The 16796-nt window shown below is 39.5% G+C and overlaps 1 long non-coding RNA gene across 1 annotated transcript in view; it reads right to left on the bottom strand.

Moving 5' to 3' along the window:
* Positions 1–15975, bottom strand: part of LOC117975620 (uncharacterized) — a 121445-nt gene extending 105470 nt beyond the window's left edge. Inside the window, exon 1 of the long non-coding RNA XR_008620649.2 lies at positions 15516–15975. This is a non-coding gene — a long non-coding RNA (uncharacterized LOC117975620). The remainder of the gene's footprint in view (positions 1–15515) is intronic.
* Between the last annotated feature and the right edge of the window lie 821 nt (positions 15976–16796).

Below are 16796 nucleotides of genomic sequence, written 5' to 3'. Positions count from 1 at the left end.
TGACAAAGTCTGGTAATGCAGAGAATAAGTTACTGGTTGGTGAAAATCTATTATAGTACTCTACTGTATACCACAAAAGAGGTGTTCAGTAAAAGTCATTCCATTTTAAGGACAATCTCTTTTTAAATATTTCACTTTCCATTTCATCAAAAAAGTATATTTTCATCAATAGCATCTTTTATAAACAGAAATGGTCTGAGCTCATTTAGTTCTTTACCCTACCCATTTATATGATGGAGAGGAAGGCCCACTGGGGTCACTATTAGAAAGAAAGAATGACAAGTATCCAAAGAAAACAGAAGTTAGCTATGCCCTCCAAGGTGAATACTGGGAATAGTGTACTCCCAAGATACATAGAAAATGTGGATGTGAAAGCATATGGGAATAGGAAAGACAGGAATTCAATAGTCACACTCGATTATAACTCCACAGTGAAGGTTCTTGGGGCAACTGCCATGTGCCAAGCATGAGATAAGATGCAGACGACACAAGAAGAAAAAGGCACCATTTCTATACTCAAAGAGCTTTCAGTTCTCCTTAAATCAAGTCTTGAAGAATAGGCTAGATATTGGTCGAGTGTAGGAAGAAAGTATGGTTAAAGGAAGAATGACCATACATCCAGTTTGCCAAAGATGGTCCCAGTTTATGCCTCTTGTCCTGGTATAACAATCAATACCACTTGGCTTCATTTTCAAAAGTGTCCTGGCTTGGCCTTTACAAATAGGGAACGATTGAAAGGTTTAAAAATGAGTTTAAAAAAATGAGTTAAAGGAGGAAGACTGTTAATTCAGGCAAGAAAATTAGGAGGCCCTGACCCAAGGCATGGATCATGGTGACAGAGAAGAGCACACAGCACTCATTTCCCCTTTTCTTTTGGAAGCAGCACCCCCACCTCCTTTGGCAGAATTTCCCCTCTCCTTTTAGAAGGTGTCCCTGTGAATCAGAAGGCTGAGGGCTCCCTGCTTTCTCCAAGCCAAGCAGTCACATTGGACATGTGAGCAACGGGACACTCTCTCCTGGAATTTTGTCCCTTGAGCGGAATGATGAGAAAAGTGGGAGGGAAACTTGGCGATGATTCAGTCTAGCAGTGGGGACTGACAATCCCAACAAGCAGTTTCTCCAACGGAAAATGCCATAACACCACAGCCCCTGTCATCTCCAAGTCAGTTTCTTCAGTCTTCCTTTTATTCTGTAAGTTTCCTCATGGCCCTCCAATAAATATTCCTTTAGTTTAGTTTGGTTACAGCTGCTCACAAGCAGAGAACCTACACTGATAACTGTAATTGCCAATATGCAGTATCTACATATGGAGGAGACAAACTAAGAACAAGTGAGGTGACATGCTAACCAACACTGTCTTTTTCACTCTGTATCTTATCCATTATTTTTTGTAAGTGAAGTTCACACCATCATCTCCCTCTATCACTTTAATATAGTTTTTAAAATGCTGTTTCTGCTGCATTACTTATTTTCCAATCATCACATATGACTATGTACATAGAAATGGGGTTTGCTTTGTGAAAAGATAATTGTTGGTATAGAACTTGGAGGTCCTGCTTCTGCCCCTGAAAGTTCAATAGCCTAGGATTTCTGTTTTCTTGCTTCTTACGATGGCCCCAGTGCTACCCAGGGGCTGCAAAAACCAAAGGCTAAGATTTCATTTAAATCAAACCAAACCAAACCAAAAACATCCTTCACAGATAGATGTTTTCCTGGAGGTTATTTGTCATTGAAATGAATGTCCCTGGGTGATCAGAAGTAAGTTTTTATTGTGGTATTATTCTCCTTTAAACCCTTCAAGGCATGGAGCTATGCCTCTGCAGTTGTAACACGGGAGAGGGTGCTGGGCGGTCATTCAACACGGGCAGCTCAGGTAGGGGGAACAAATGAAAATTGGGGCGGGCAAGAATACTGCGATTGATTGGATTCCAATGCAGCGTACACTCTAACGCCCTGAAATATGGGATGCAGGAGTCTCCACAGATGCTCCCTGCTGCAGTTCTTGAAAGGCAGGAACAAATTTAAACTGGGTTTTGTGAAAACAAATGACATCATTCCTGCATACTCTGAAAAGCTGCAGCCCCAATGGAACATTTTCTCGTTTTCCCCTTTGCTCTTCTGTGTCTGACTGCAGGGCTTCAGGATTTTATGCTGCATGTTTAACTGGCTAGATCTTGCGGGGAATAACCTTTCATCACTTGCCTCTAAAAATAATAAAACTCACGAAGAAAATATAGAGGCCTGTAAAAGTTCATTTAAAATCACATTTAATCTCCATGTGGCTCTTATCTGAAGATATGACAGCACATGGGAAGAATTCTAGTGATTTGAAAGAAACAATAACAAAACGCTGTATTGGGGACTGTCATCATGGAAATTATGGCCCTGACTTATTTTGGGTGGACTTTATTGTACAGTGTTCAGTGCTGGTGATTAGGAGAACTAGGATTTCCATTTAGGGATTTTTCTGGGTTCACATTGTTAACTGCAAAAGTAATCAGGGATCTGGTACATTTAAGACGGTCAGCTAAGGGCCATATTGAAATACTGTTCTAGATGTACTGTTCCTCATTGCAGATGTCTACAAAAATAAAATAAAATAAAAGGTAGGTGAGTCAGAAAGTTTTTTAAAACAGCGAGTTAGCTGATTTTCAGAACATGGCTTAAGAAGCTAAGGCACTTAGAAATATAATAGTGAATCTTCAACATACCAAAACCTGATGGAAATTTTCTCATGAAGATAATATTTGCTTGATCATTGTCCTAAGCCAAAGGATGTCCTAGGAAGTTCTCTATTTGTCAATGTCAGTCTGTAAGAGCAACTGCTTGAATAAGTACTGTGAGAGTCCTCCAAGACTCAAAGCCTACCTTGTTTTCTCAATCTCATCCCAGGAACCCAGGCCTAACTGTTGACTTCCCTTAAATCAGCTTCCAGAGATAATTCTGAAAACTACTTATCTTTATTGCAAATGATTATTAAAATCTTTACAATTCAAATTTCCTCAATATTACTACAGATGGCAAATAGAAAATTAATCTCAAACTGCAAGGATGAATTTTATATAAAAAGCTATACGCGATGACTTCTAGACTAAGCCCTGGGCATGACATCTTTTACTCCTCAAACTTGCAGTGATCTATTTAGGAAGCAGGGGCAAGGTGATGGTTGTCTCTCTCATTGAAATGAAACCAGCCCAGAGACAGATTTAAAGAGAAATGAAGAAACAAGTCCATCCACCCACCCCTACCACACCTTCTTTGAACATGAATTTTACAGCTTTGTCCTTGATTCTTGCTTCTATATAATCTCTTTGACCTTCAAACCTTAGAGGTCATCTTTAACAACCCCATTCTTGTTCATGTTATTATGAATTAAACAATGGCTACTGTGTAGAACCAAAGAAATAAATATGCCAGCAATCAAGAACAATCTCTAAAACAAATAGAGATAGATGTATGAGTCAGGAAGCCAATAGACTATTTGATTAAATAAACACTTTTTTTTATCATCAAGGATGATAGCATTTTTTATTGCCCTCTTCTTGAAATTCCCCTCTCATTCTAAAAGAAAATTTTAAAATATTTTTTCTGCGTAAGTTCCTCTATTCAATTATCTGAAATGTTTTAAAGATGCCCAATTAGCTCCTCTCATGGGATAAAAGGTGATTTCCCCTTTTTACAATGGTTTTTTTTTCCATTAGGGATACTTTTTACATACAGGGAGTCTGCTTTCTACGTCCCAGGCTGGGAAAAAGAGAAGTGAAAACTTTTCAGCATTTCTCTACTTCTTTCTGAACTTCTAGAAGCCTCTCCTCTTCCTCTTTCTTATTTTGTCTTTCTTTCTCCTTTCCTGAACTGCTGGCGCTGAAGAAACAGAGCTAGAGGCTTGGGGATGCAGTGGCTGCTTGGGCCCTCCATTGGCCCAAATAATACTTGAGCCTTAAAAAAGGAGAAGAAGAAATAGAAAATAGGAACACTACTTGAAAATTTTTTAGTTCTGCTTCCTCTGCTTTAAATTCACTCCCTGGCATGCCCATGCTGCAAGTTTTTCATCAAAACTCTCTATGGCAGTTCTTCAAAAAATATGTCTTATTAGCCCTTAACGCTAGGAAAGTTTATAAAAAGGGGGGAAAGTATTAAGAGACGTAAAGAAACCTGAATTCCATTTGCTTCTGTTGATCATTGCTGTGTAACCTAAGTCAGGTTGATATTATTTGAAAAACAGTGGAAAATCTACAATTAATGAAATCTGCCCCAAATTTGATAGAAAATATTGCCACAAAACTGACAAAATTGTGTATATCCACTCCAATTTATGAAGTAAGCAAATAAAAAGATATTGTGAAAGCATATATAGGGTGAAAGGACAGAAAGTCACCAGCAAAGCCTGAGCCAGGTCACATTGCTCTTCCACTCAGAATTTCCCAGTGGCTTCCTGTCTCTCAGAGAATGTCCAGTGCTCTTGCAAAGGTCTGCATTTCTTTCTGTACTCTACTCCACCTGCCTGTCAGACCTCCACTTCTCCCCGCTCTTTCTCATTCACTCAATTCCAGACATACTAAACATGCTGCTATTTATTGAACCACCCAAAACATGTGTCAGCCTCAGGGCCTTTGCATAAACCAATTCCCATACCTGGAACAGTGTTCCTGCAGATGGGCCTATGTGGGCACCCGCATTTCCTTCAGATCTTGAATTTCTGTCTGCCATGGTCCTACTTACCCATTGCATTGGTTTTTCTTTCCTTGCTGAGAATTCTGCTCTTTGAGGTTGCTCTAACTGTAATCTTTGGACAAATATAGTAGACTGAGGGCCCTCACGGAATTGAATTCTCACAATGCTGTTTGAGCACAGGAGTCCCTGGTTTCAATTAGTCATGTAAAATGTGTGCTTCAAAACAAGCCAACTTCTTCCCTTCCTTAAGAGTAATATATTAAGAAGCAGGAATATGCTAAATACAGAGCTAAATGTTAATCTATTTTTCCCATGTTTCCGTATTTTTAATGCTTCTTTATTCTTAGGCATAAAACTCTTTTTATAGTGCTCTAAATTTCTAAAGAATTTAAGACATTATACTTCTCCAGCCTCTATAACTTCAAAATCTACCACTTGCTGATAAAACCCTGCCATTTTAGCCTCTCTTCTTTTTTCCTACTCCTAACTCCCATATGGGTCTGAAATCTGTATATTAATATAAACACTACTGCTCAATAGAACTTTCTGCAACAATGGAGGCATTCTGTATCTGCCCTGTTCAATACAGAAACCGCTAGCCACATGTGGCTGTGGAGCATTTGAAACGCAGAACTACTTTTTAATTTCTAGAAGGGCATCTTTAATGAAGCTAAAGTTCACCTACCAAACATGGGAACAGCAGATGACACCTGCCCAATTTCACAGTCTACTTCTATATCCATCTGCAACCCCATGTTCCTTTCTTCTCCCTGACACACAATTTATTACTTACCCAATGTCTTTCAGGCAAATTCCTCTGAAAAGTATTTAAATGCCATAAAACTACTTTGACAGCCAACTCTCAGGCATCTGTAGTGACAGAGTATGTATGTTTATCAACAATATAATAAAACCAGGACTTCACATTAACTTTGGGTTTAGAATCTCCTACATTGACTCTGCTACGAGAATAGCAGAATATATTTCATTTCATTTCTCTTGACCACACTGTACAGGCGATTGTAGACCTTGATTTCCAGTTGGAACGATTCAGAAGAGAAAGAGTCAATGAAATAGAGACATTCATAATGTGATTTCTGAAACATCACAAATGTTTGATTACATAAAATATAAATTCTCCCATTTTCCTCAATGAATTCTTATTACCCGTGATAATTTGACATTACATAAAAATTAACAGTGTTCTTAGAAATACTGTGGAGAAAATACAAGATTTCAAGTTTGTCCAAAGGGATTCACTCAACATATGTTTAAGATGCTATACAGAACGTATTTGATTTTAAATTTTTCTTTCTTTATAATTATAGAAATCTCTGTATAACATGGGCCATACCAATGTTTTATTTATCTTTGCCTCTTTATTTCTAGGTTGGATTTTGTTTGTTACTCTCTTGACATTGTATCTGCACAAAGTACAATGGTGCTACATCAGTGAGTAAGATATTAGCTCCCAGCTAGACAAAATCTATCAAAAGCCCAGGGGGCAAAATACAGCTGCCCACAGTTCCACAGTACCTATAGAGACACTTCAAGCTTGTGCTTCCTATTTTGCAGATTACTGTTTTTGAGATACTTCCTGAACAAAGCAAATTGAACAAACAGTAACTACTATTCCAGAAGAGTCAGAATACACAGTGACATATTAAAGGTTCGGAGAAGTCCAGTAGAAAAGAAATCTGCTGGAATTTTTTAAACCCAGTGTTTCTTTATATATTTGGCCTTAAAACACTATTTTCTCACCTGACATCTCTTAATAGGCCCTGCAACTAGTGCTCCAGGGAATACACTGAGAAATCCTGTCTAGGCATTAAGCTACTCCAGGGATCAATTTCCTGTTTCTGAATAGTCTGGCATATTCCAGATCTCAATAGGTTCAATAAATACAGAAACCCTATAGGCCCAACTGAATGTCTATGTCTACGTTTGAGAGGTTTCCAAGAGGTTGATAAGATGAATGAATGAATGAATGACTTTCACTGTGTATTCCAAGAGTCCCCCCCATGAGAACTTTTCTGGCAGTTTATAGTTGCTATGTTACCAAGAGGTTTCAAACATATTTGGGATCACAACTGCTCATCAAGCTACAAATTTGTCATTAATTGCAGATGCAATTAGCTATACAATTACTCTCCAGATCCGTAGGCTCTTGTAGACAAGAGTTCCCTACTGAAAATACCTGGACAGTCTGTTACAAATAGCAGTTCCCAGGACAGGATAACACACAGCAATTTGCATGATTTGCTTGGGGTTTAGCTTGATTTCTTTGAGACTAGAGGAATAAGCTCTCTTATGTGATTTGGTCAAGAAAATTATCTGTGTAAGGATCTCCTGTGCAAGTATTGTATGGTGAAAATGAAAAGTACCTTTGAAAGTCAAAAAGGCATCATTAAAATAGTTTTCTTTCAGGAATAAGATTGCTTCGTGACTTTTTCAAAACAAATAATGAGTGAAAATGAAAGGATTTATGAGGTGTCCAGATTTTAGAATTTCATAGTTCATTAGTTATGTTTTATCTACCTAATAACTATCTCCAACCACTCAAAGATGTAACTATTGCAGACAGTTCTCTTGCCTGCTCCACAAATTTTTCTCTAATAAAGACACTAAGCCACACTTTTCATTTATGTTTAAGATGAAACCAGTCTATGGCAGCAGATTGGATGAGATAGTACCACATAGAAGATAAACTTTGGAGTCAGAAAACATAGGTTCAAATCCCCACTCTAACAGTTAAAATTATGTAACTATGCAAGGCTACTTAACTTTTCTGAATGTCGGTTTCTGAATCTGTGAAATAAGTATTATAGCACCTACAACAAAGAATAATCAAGGAATCAGGAAAGATTGTGGACACAAAGCATTTAAAACCAGCCCTGAAAATTAAAAAAAAAAAAAAGTGCTATAAAAAATGGGGATTAGGTCAGGCACAGTGGTTTATGCCTGTAATCCCAGCACTTTGGGAGGCTGAGGTGGGTGGATCACCCGAGCTCAGGAGTTCCAGACCTGGACAAAATGATGAAACCCCATCTCTGCTAAAAAATATAAAAAAAAAAATTTGGTTGGTCAGGGAGGCGCATGTCTATCATCCCTGCTACTCAGGAGGCTGAGGTGGGAGGATCGTTTGAGCCTGGGAGGTGGAGGTTGCAGTGAACTGAGATCACGCCACTGTACTCCAGCCTGGGCAACAGAGTGAGACCCTGTCTCAAAATAAATAAGTAAATAAATTTTAAAAAGAAAAGAAAATGGAGATCAGTACTCTAAACCACTATTTTTAGTCCAGGAAAGCTTTCAGAATTATTTTTCTCTATATATCATTTCTAGAATATAATACTTGAGCATCCATTTCTTTACATTACATATATTGATTCTATTATTTTATTAAACAAATGCTTGAATCATTAAGGATCGAAAAATAAGGGAAAGTCCATTCCACTGAGGGGTCACAATCACGTTGGGGCAACTGCCATGAGCACAAATCATAACAACACACCACAACAGCACATTACAGCAAGTATATTTTGAAAGAGGCATAATCACAGTGGTTTGGGAGGACAAAAAGCAGTGGCAAATTCTGCCCAAGTACAAAGGCTCAGGCTCCTTAGGGAAGAGAGCAAATCCAAGGGGATTTTCTGGGTTGGAGGAGAGAAGGAAGAGTATTTCCACAGATATATTGGGAAAGGAGATGTTCAGTGGGGCTGGAGAATGCGTATGTGTGGTTTATAGGGAGTGGAGGCAGGACAAGAAGAAAGAGGTTCAAAAGAAAGAGGTTAGAAAAGCAAAACTTGGTCAGGCTGGAAAGGAAAGGAGGAGGGAGGAGTAATAAAGTTATCGAACATCTACTATGGCCATCATACACTAGATGCTTTTACCTACAGTCCTCCATCTAAATCATGACAACACTACCAGATAAGCAGTAGTATCTCCATTTTGCAGATGAGGAAAGTGTGCCTCTCTGAAGTTAAGCAATTTGCCCAATGTTACATAAAAGGAAATTGAAGGAGTTTGTATTCCAGCCCAATTTTGTCAGGGGACAGAGCCTATGCCAACCTCTATTTTAAGCAAGGGGAGCCAGCAGGGGCCTTTAATCAGGAAAGGAGCTCATCGAAACAATTTTTGAAAGAAAAATAAGGAGATAAAATATGAGATGATGGATTGGAGGGAGGTGCAGCCGGGGCTTGGGAGATAAATCGGAGGTTATTACTGCTTTGCAGGGGAAAAATGAGGAAGTCCTCAGCTGAGGCAGCGCCTGTGGGGATGGAGAAGAGAGAAATATTTCTTAGACTCAAAATGGCTTGGTTACCAATTGGATGTGAATATACCTCAGAACAAAATCTCTTAACACAGTTACAAGAGAATGCATGTGGAAGAGGCCAGGCACAGTGGTTCACGCCTGTAATCTCATCACTTTGGGAGGCCAAGGCGGGTGGATCACAAGGTCAGCAGATCAAGACCATGGTGGCCAACATGGTGAAATCCCGTCTCTACTAAAAATACAAAAATTAGCCAGGCATGGTGGCGTGTGCCTGTAATCCCAGCTACTCAGGAGACTGAGACAGTAGTATCACTTGAACCCAGGGGGCAGAGGTTGCAGTGAGCCGAGATCGCACCACCGCACTCCAGCCTGGTCTAAAAAAAAAGAATAGTAAATGACCTCCTTAAAAATTCTCTTATTAATTTGGGGGATTAGAAAACCAAACATGTGACATTATGTCATCTAAACCAGTGCTTCACTTAATGGGTCCGATGTACATGATTTGGATGATGGGTGCCTAAAAGCCCTGACTTCCCTACTCCACCATCGGTGCATGTAACAAAATTGCACTTGTACCCAATAAAGTCATACAAATAAAAATAAAAATAAACTCCTGCTACTTACTCAAAGTGTGGTTCACAGACCAGCACACGGCTTCACCTAGAAGTTTTTGGCAATGCCAAATCTCATGCCCTACTCCCGGCATTCTGGAAAAATATGTATTATTTTAATAAGGTCCCTTTGATGGTTTAGTGATCATAGATACTTTAAAGTTTAAGAAGCACTAATCTAAGACAACTAACATTGAGGGTAGTGGAGGAGTAAGAGGTGAGAGGAGATAGCCAATTTTCTTTAAAAATGGGCTGTACATTCAGAATTTCAATCATGACTCTATACACTTTTAAGAGCATTCTGGTGGTTAGCACTAATTTTATTTCATATTACGTTTACCATGTTCAGAAGTTTCTAGAAAAAGAAGCAGCCACAGGTGCTGACATGGCCAATATACAAAAGGCAGATGCTCCTTCAAATGCAGTGTTTTATAAAAGACTGCCAAAATCCAAGCTATAACTGGATGATTAGGTGGCATTTGAACTGCTCATTTGGAATGTCAGCAGGGATAATGCTTACGTAAGCTGGATGCTGTCTTATATAGTCCTTCAGTTACTGGGAAATAGAAATCCAGAAGAGAATCTATTTTATCATTATGATGGACTGAGAAAGAGAACAGAAAGATCTTAAAATATTCTGTGACACTTCCGTCAGTTCATTTCATACATATGCATATTAATATGTGTGTAGGTGTGTGTAATGTTGAGAATGTCTGGGATTCTTGAATTTACTATTATTTCCTGCATTTACTAATCTGATCTCCAATTCTCATTTTTTCAGTCCCTCGATTGTACCGAAAAATTCATGAGAATCACAGCCAATATGAACAGGTTTTGAGGAAGTTTGAAGGGGGAAAAAATAGTAGACCTCAGAAAGGGTACACCAGCTAAAAATCTTCACCCAGGATTTTCCCTGGAATCTCTTCTGGCCCAGCTTCCCACACCTCATCTACCCTAAAGAGCACTGGCACCCTTTGGGTAAACAATACTAAAACTGTGTATTCTCATTGTCTTAACATCTCATTCGTATAATGTGATGGGTAAATTGAAATATTTCTGCTTGGCTCAATAAGAAAAGCTCATATACATTCTCAGCTTTGGTATGAGGCAGGGGTGTTCAGAGCCCCTTTCTGGCCATTGCACCTATGTGCCTGTTGTACCCCTGTCCTAAAGAACTTAAGAGTTCCTATTGCTGTCTTCATCAATGCTCATTAACAATGATTTTTAGGAATCTGCTATGTCCAAGCACTTTTCTAGGCTCTGGGCTCAGAAGCAAACAAAGATGCTACTCACGTGGACCTGACATTCAAGAGAGCAAAACAGATAATAAACAAATTAAAAATACAACATAAAATCATGTCTAGTGGCAATGGAAAAGCATAACATGGTGTTATGGGAAAGAGAGTCATAGGGAAGCCATTTCAGCCAGGGTGTTAAGTCAGATTTCTCTTGTTAATATTTGAACTAAGACCTGAAGAAAGTGACGAAGGTACACTTGGGAGGGGAAGCATTCCAGGCAAGGGGAGCTGCAAAGTAAAGTCCTCCAGCCAAAACACACTAGGCTTATTTGGGAAGTTGCAAGAAGGTCAGTATGGCCTGGATAGAGTATAGGAGAAAAGGAGTGACAAGAAATGATCAGTAAGGAGACAGGTCATGTAGATTCTGGAAGGACCTTATGGACATAACAAAGTTAAAACCACAAACATACAAAAAAAAGAAAAAGAAAAAGAAACTCTTTCATTTACTGAGATAGGCACTATGCTAATAAAACATATATACTTTATTCAGTCTCATTCTCACAATCTTCCCACCCCATACCTGGGTATCATCATTATCCTTCAAGAGAACTGAAGTTTAGATAGATTAATTATAATGATCAAGGTTGCAAAGCTACTAATTGTTGGAGTTGGGATTTGAACTCAGGTCTGTCTGACACCAAAGGCCCTTGTACTCAACACCATGCTGTTACTAGAGAGAGAGCTCTTGAATCAAAATTCACATGCACTTTGTTGGTAGAAGTACCAGGAAGTTCAAGTACAGTGGATACAGCTCTAGGTCCTTCTAATTTTAATAGAATGGTAGTCTATTCTCTACTTTTTACTGCAATTAAACTTAACTTTGGTCTCATTTCCCATGCTCTTAACACAGTGAGCATCTCATTGAATGTCCAATGTCTACAATAATATTGTAAAGCATTTAGTTAAACTATAAAATAATCAAATTTTACAACATCTAGCTAACCTGTGATCAGACTCTGCAAACAATAAGTTCTGATACACAGCTGAGAAGACATTTTGATTTCAAAAATAGTTGATATTAGCTACTGAATTTGAGGTATGGGTGCCCAAAATATCTGGTGCTTTCTACCTCTTCCTAATTTACATCATCTTTGCTGATTTGTGTGCCTGCTTTTCCAGATTTCTCTCACTAAGGTGTAGATACATATATGTATATCCAGTCAGGGAGGTCTATTCCATATATAGTCATCCTTTCTCATCTCATTCTCCTACACATGAACACTTTCTAGTCTTTTTCTGCCGGTTAAAATCCAGTTGCTCCTTTAATGCCCTGCCCTTCTCACTGGAGCATTTAATATACAGCCCTGCCTGTGGACTGGATTAACCTTCGCCATATATGTTCTGCTTCGCCAACTGACAACGAACAGACTGACCTTGTCGTCTATATCTCTGAGGATGTGACTTTGCCCAGAGAGCCATGCTTGGGGCCTCACTTGTCACCACAGATGATGAGACTTTTGAGCTTCAGCTTAAGATCACTACCAACACTTCTTCCTGGCCTCCCAATCACACTTGCATCTCATGCTGACCAGAACATTTATTTGAATGTTTCAGTTAGTTGAATAATTCCTAACTCATGCACAACTGATTTATCTAACTGTCAGCTTCATTATAAGGTAGTGTAGTTTTCAAACCTATTTATAGGCATTTCCTCAGAAAAGCCCAGAAATCTGAGTGACCTGAAGCACACATTTAATGGCACAAGAACCTAACTGATTTAAAAATAAAACCCACTTAGGACAAAAATAAACCAGGTAGGTTTTCCTTCCTCCAATGCCCTGTATCCTACAAACTGGTAAATTTTAGATCTAGTTCTTTTTAAGAAAGCTGTGCTCACTGGGGCAAAAAATTGTTGTTGTAGAATAAGTGGAATAAGTTTGTTTTCAGTTAGGCCAGTGGGACAATATTCAGCTAAGCATACTCTTTCTAGAAACACTCCAGTGAAAGTTCTGTCCAAGTGTTTGTTTGTTCATTTATTTTAACAAAAAACAGACTTTTCCTATGTTGCGTTTGCTGTGCAAACGGAGCTAGCATCCAATGGCATGTAAATCAGGTATAACTTATAAAGGTTTTTATATTTGTCTTCAGGACAACAACGTTTAAAATACTCTGCCTTCTCCAACAGTTTGTTGAAGTGCAGAAGCTGAAAAAATTCTGGTCTTGTAAAGAAACTGCAATGCCTAAAACTCTCCAGAAGTACTCAGAATGACAGGGCTCTTAACCAGTAATACGTGAGATTCACGGAACACATTGTCACTACTCAGCAAATAATAAGAGGCAGGTATAAGTATGACATCATTGAAATACAGTCTCATTGGCAGTTCTTCTGTGTGCTGGTTACTGCTCTATTTGTGGAAGCAGCAGCCTTATTCAAATTAACCTTTTCACGCAGAGGGGTGGAGGGAGATAGTGAGTAATATGCGGCAGTCTTTTCCCTGAAGGTGATGTGCTCTCAAATTCGCTTTGCATTGCCTTTGAGCAGACAAAATAAAAATAAATTCAGCTGTGGCAGTGTTTCACAGGGATAATAGCTGCTGGAATTAGATCAGGTCAGTGGAAAGGAATGAAAAAGAATCTGTGGCTGAGTTCAAGCAAATTTCTGAATTTTATTCTTGCTTTTATTCTTTCCCCCTTATTATTTCTCTGTGTCTCATTCGTGGTGTCAACGGCTGCAGAGACTAAACTTGGTATCCCTCCAATCGGCCATTTGAGAGGGAAATTTCTTTGAATATTAACACCTCTAGCCCATGCTGTCTGGGGGTCTAGCAGTCAGGTCAGATTAATGGATGATTTTCTGGCATTGTACAAATACTCAGGAGTATGAAGCTGATGAGATAATTTAATCACATTTACTGTAGTCTGTGAGCAACTGTCATCCTGTATCCTGTTACTGTTATATAATATAGGGCCTCCAGCTACATCAAGGATACACGAGAGAGCCCACTCAAGTTTTTAACTCTTAGGATTTTGTTTTAACTTATGAGGGCTCTGATATAAGGTGGCTGTCCTTTAATGATATATCTCTTCCTTTCCCAGTTTAGTTTCTGGGACTTCACACAACTTTGCCTAAATAAAATGCTTTGGGTCTTTGGCCTTATTTTATTTTCTCTCTTTAAACTTCTGTTTCACTGTCTATTGTCATCTGTCAAAATCATTCTATATAGAATGTAAAATTTTGAATCCTGCTGTAGAGTATATTTGCCTTGGTCATTTCCTGTTTGGGGAATTTATTTACATTTTTTCCCTTCCCTTATTATCTATTACTTTCTACCTCAAAATTTCTCTACTTGTCAAAGACAAATAAAATGATGGAAATGACAAAAGAATACAGAATGTTGACTATAAATCTGTCAACTCTGCCATAATATGGAGTTGGGCCGAAATGGCTGTATTTCAGGTAAGAAACAAGTTGCTGCCTGCATGTAGCTAAGCTCTCTCTGCTCCAAACTCAAGATTCCTTGTTCCACTATTGCATGTCCTTAAAGAGGTGTTAACCTCTGAGAGCTTAGAGCTTCCCTTACTACTCCACTGAGAGTATTAATAACCGTGTCACCACACATTAATGACGATGTCACCAGAACGACATGACATTCTCATTTAGTTACCATCCCATTCCATGTCTGTACTTGTATGGCTTCTCTAACTTAAAATTCCTTTTAACTGGCTGGACCAAAGGTAGTGAGTTATCTCAAAATTGATTGTTCGCAGTCAATTACAGATCGAACTCTTTGTTCTACCCTTTCCCCCTTCCTCACTACTGCACTTGACTAGTCTTAAAAAAAAAATAGAAAAAATATATAAAAATTCCTTTAAGTTTATCTGGGTGTTGTAGCTGTTGTTAGGTTCTAAATAAAGCTATAAATATTCAGAAAATAGTAGCTTAGATGAGGATGGTTCGGCTACTACGTTTTCATCACTGCTATTCCTTAAAGTGAATAAATAATGCAAGAGAAGCTTGAATGCAGAGGAGTGCCAGGAAGCTTGTTGACCAGTGGGGAGCAGGTGCTGACTAGGGAGACTGACAGAACAGAGGCAGGAATGGTGAGGCTCTACTCCCCTAGTGCTGCATGACCGGCCCTGCCGCCACCCTGCCAGTTTTCAGCCAAGGATCACTGTTCAGCTCTTTTCTGGGTAGCTGCCAAAATCCCACCAGCAAGGTGTCTAGAGCGGCTTTTAGCACAGCTCTCTGTATGCCGCTGAAACCCACCAGTCTAGGCTGCGGAGGCTTCCATTTCTTGACTCTGCACGGTTTTCTGCCTAATCCTAGCCCTTCCTTTGAAATCAGACTGTTTCCTGCCCTACCTTGGCAAACCACTCCCCACCCTGTTGAGAGGAGTGCAGAAGTTGCTGATTTGACCTGGAGCACCCCACATTTTCAGCTCATTCTGCCTGAATGCCGCATTGTTCCTGTGCTGAATGAAGTTTTGGAAAATGACTTTCAGATGTTAGAGAGTCCCACTCTGCTGCTGTTTTACCCCGTTACCTCGCTTGTCTGCCGTTTATAATCCCATAAAACTCATCGTCTGTGTTTGGCTCTGGACAAAAATGAAAAGACTCATAAAATAGCATCTTAGATGAGCTGGACTGATACAAACTTGAAATGCTTCAGCTTAAGACCACTACCGAATAATTTAATTATTTGCCTTCCACTAGACTTACCTCTTTATTTTGTCTGTTTGCTTCTTTTGCGGTAACTCTCAAATCCATTGGGTTATTTTAGTCAGTGCCCACAAATTACTGTGACCCTTTTTATCTGAACTCTGATCAGAAAGCCGCCTAGTTCTCCCCAGTTTTTTTTTTCCTTCCCCCCTTCAAACCAGAAAAGTAGCTGCTGAAAGCAGAACAGTTGCCATGGCAACCCCTTGGCAGCTTCCTCAGCGAGTAACAGTGTTGATTTCCCTGGGCCGGGTGGGAGGGGGGTGGAGCTCTAAGGAGGTAAAGGAAGGTTACTGTGCACTTAGTTAATATGCAAAACCACTTACGCAGTGCTGGATGAGCAGTGAATAAATGCAAACAAAGCCATGCTTGATCAGCTAACATGGACTTTGCACACAAGTTGCTCTGTCCAAGGATGCAGATGTTGGCTCAGAAAGAAATTGTGCAATTGGACAGTAGAGGACACAAGAGGTCATACTACAAGAGGTTAAACACTATTTTTGTAATGGTTGGTGAATATGGAGGAAATAAACCGAAGCAGGGGTGTAATTGCCTTGCTTCTCTTTGCTTTGTTCAAAGAAAAACATAGCAATCTAAATCACAGGGATGGTGTTTTCCCTGAAAATCTAACATACTGAAGTTCAAGTTTGCATCAATTAAACTCTATGTAAGATAAACCAATATGTTCAGATATAAGCAAGTATAGCATAATTTGGTTTGTGCTTGAACAAAACATACGGCTCAAGTAGCATCTTTCACCTCCGAGTTTTCAGACAAAGAAGCAGCTTAGTAAATTGGGGCTGGGGTTGGGGGTGGATAGAGGTAGATTCTCTCTCTCTCTCTCTCTCTCTCTCTCTCTCTCTCTCTCTCTCTCACTCAACTTTGATAGATCCCTGTTTGTTTCTTGGGGCCTGGACAGGTTGGAAATCATTTCCCAGAGAGAGCACTGGGGAGACTCTGGCACACGATTCTGCCGACAGAGGTCACCTGCATGAGCAATGAGCAGACGGGCTGCAAGCTGTGGAAGCGGCAGCCAGCCCCTTACCTAGTGGCCTGCAGCTTTGCATGCTAAAGAAGAGGTAGGCTGATGGAAAGCCTGCAGCAGTGAGCCGAGGTCTGCCCAGCAGGTGTCACTAGGGATTTAAAGCTTACCAGACCTTTGGGACCAGGGCTAGGAAAGAGCCATGTAATGATTTATAAAGCTTACTTTAAAATATTTTTGAGAGGCTATATGTGAAATAATTCTGAGGCTTTCTCCTTCAAAGGGACATGAAAATGATAGCT

Source organism: Pan paniscus, chromosome 14, assembly GCF_029289425.2.
Source record: "Pan paniscus chromosome 14, NHGRI_mPanPan1-v2.0_pri, whole genome shotgun sequence".
Taxonomy (NCBI): domain Eukaryota; kingdom Metazoa; phylum Chordata; class Mammalia; order Primates; family Hominidae; genus Pan; species Pan paniscus.
Note: the sequence above shows the minus strand (reverse complement) of the source record. Positions and strands in the feature narration are given on the sequence as shown.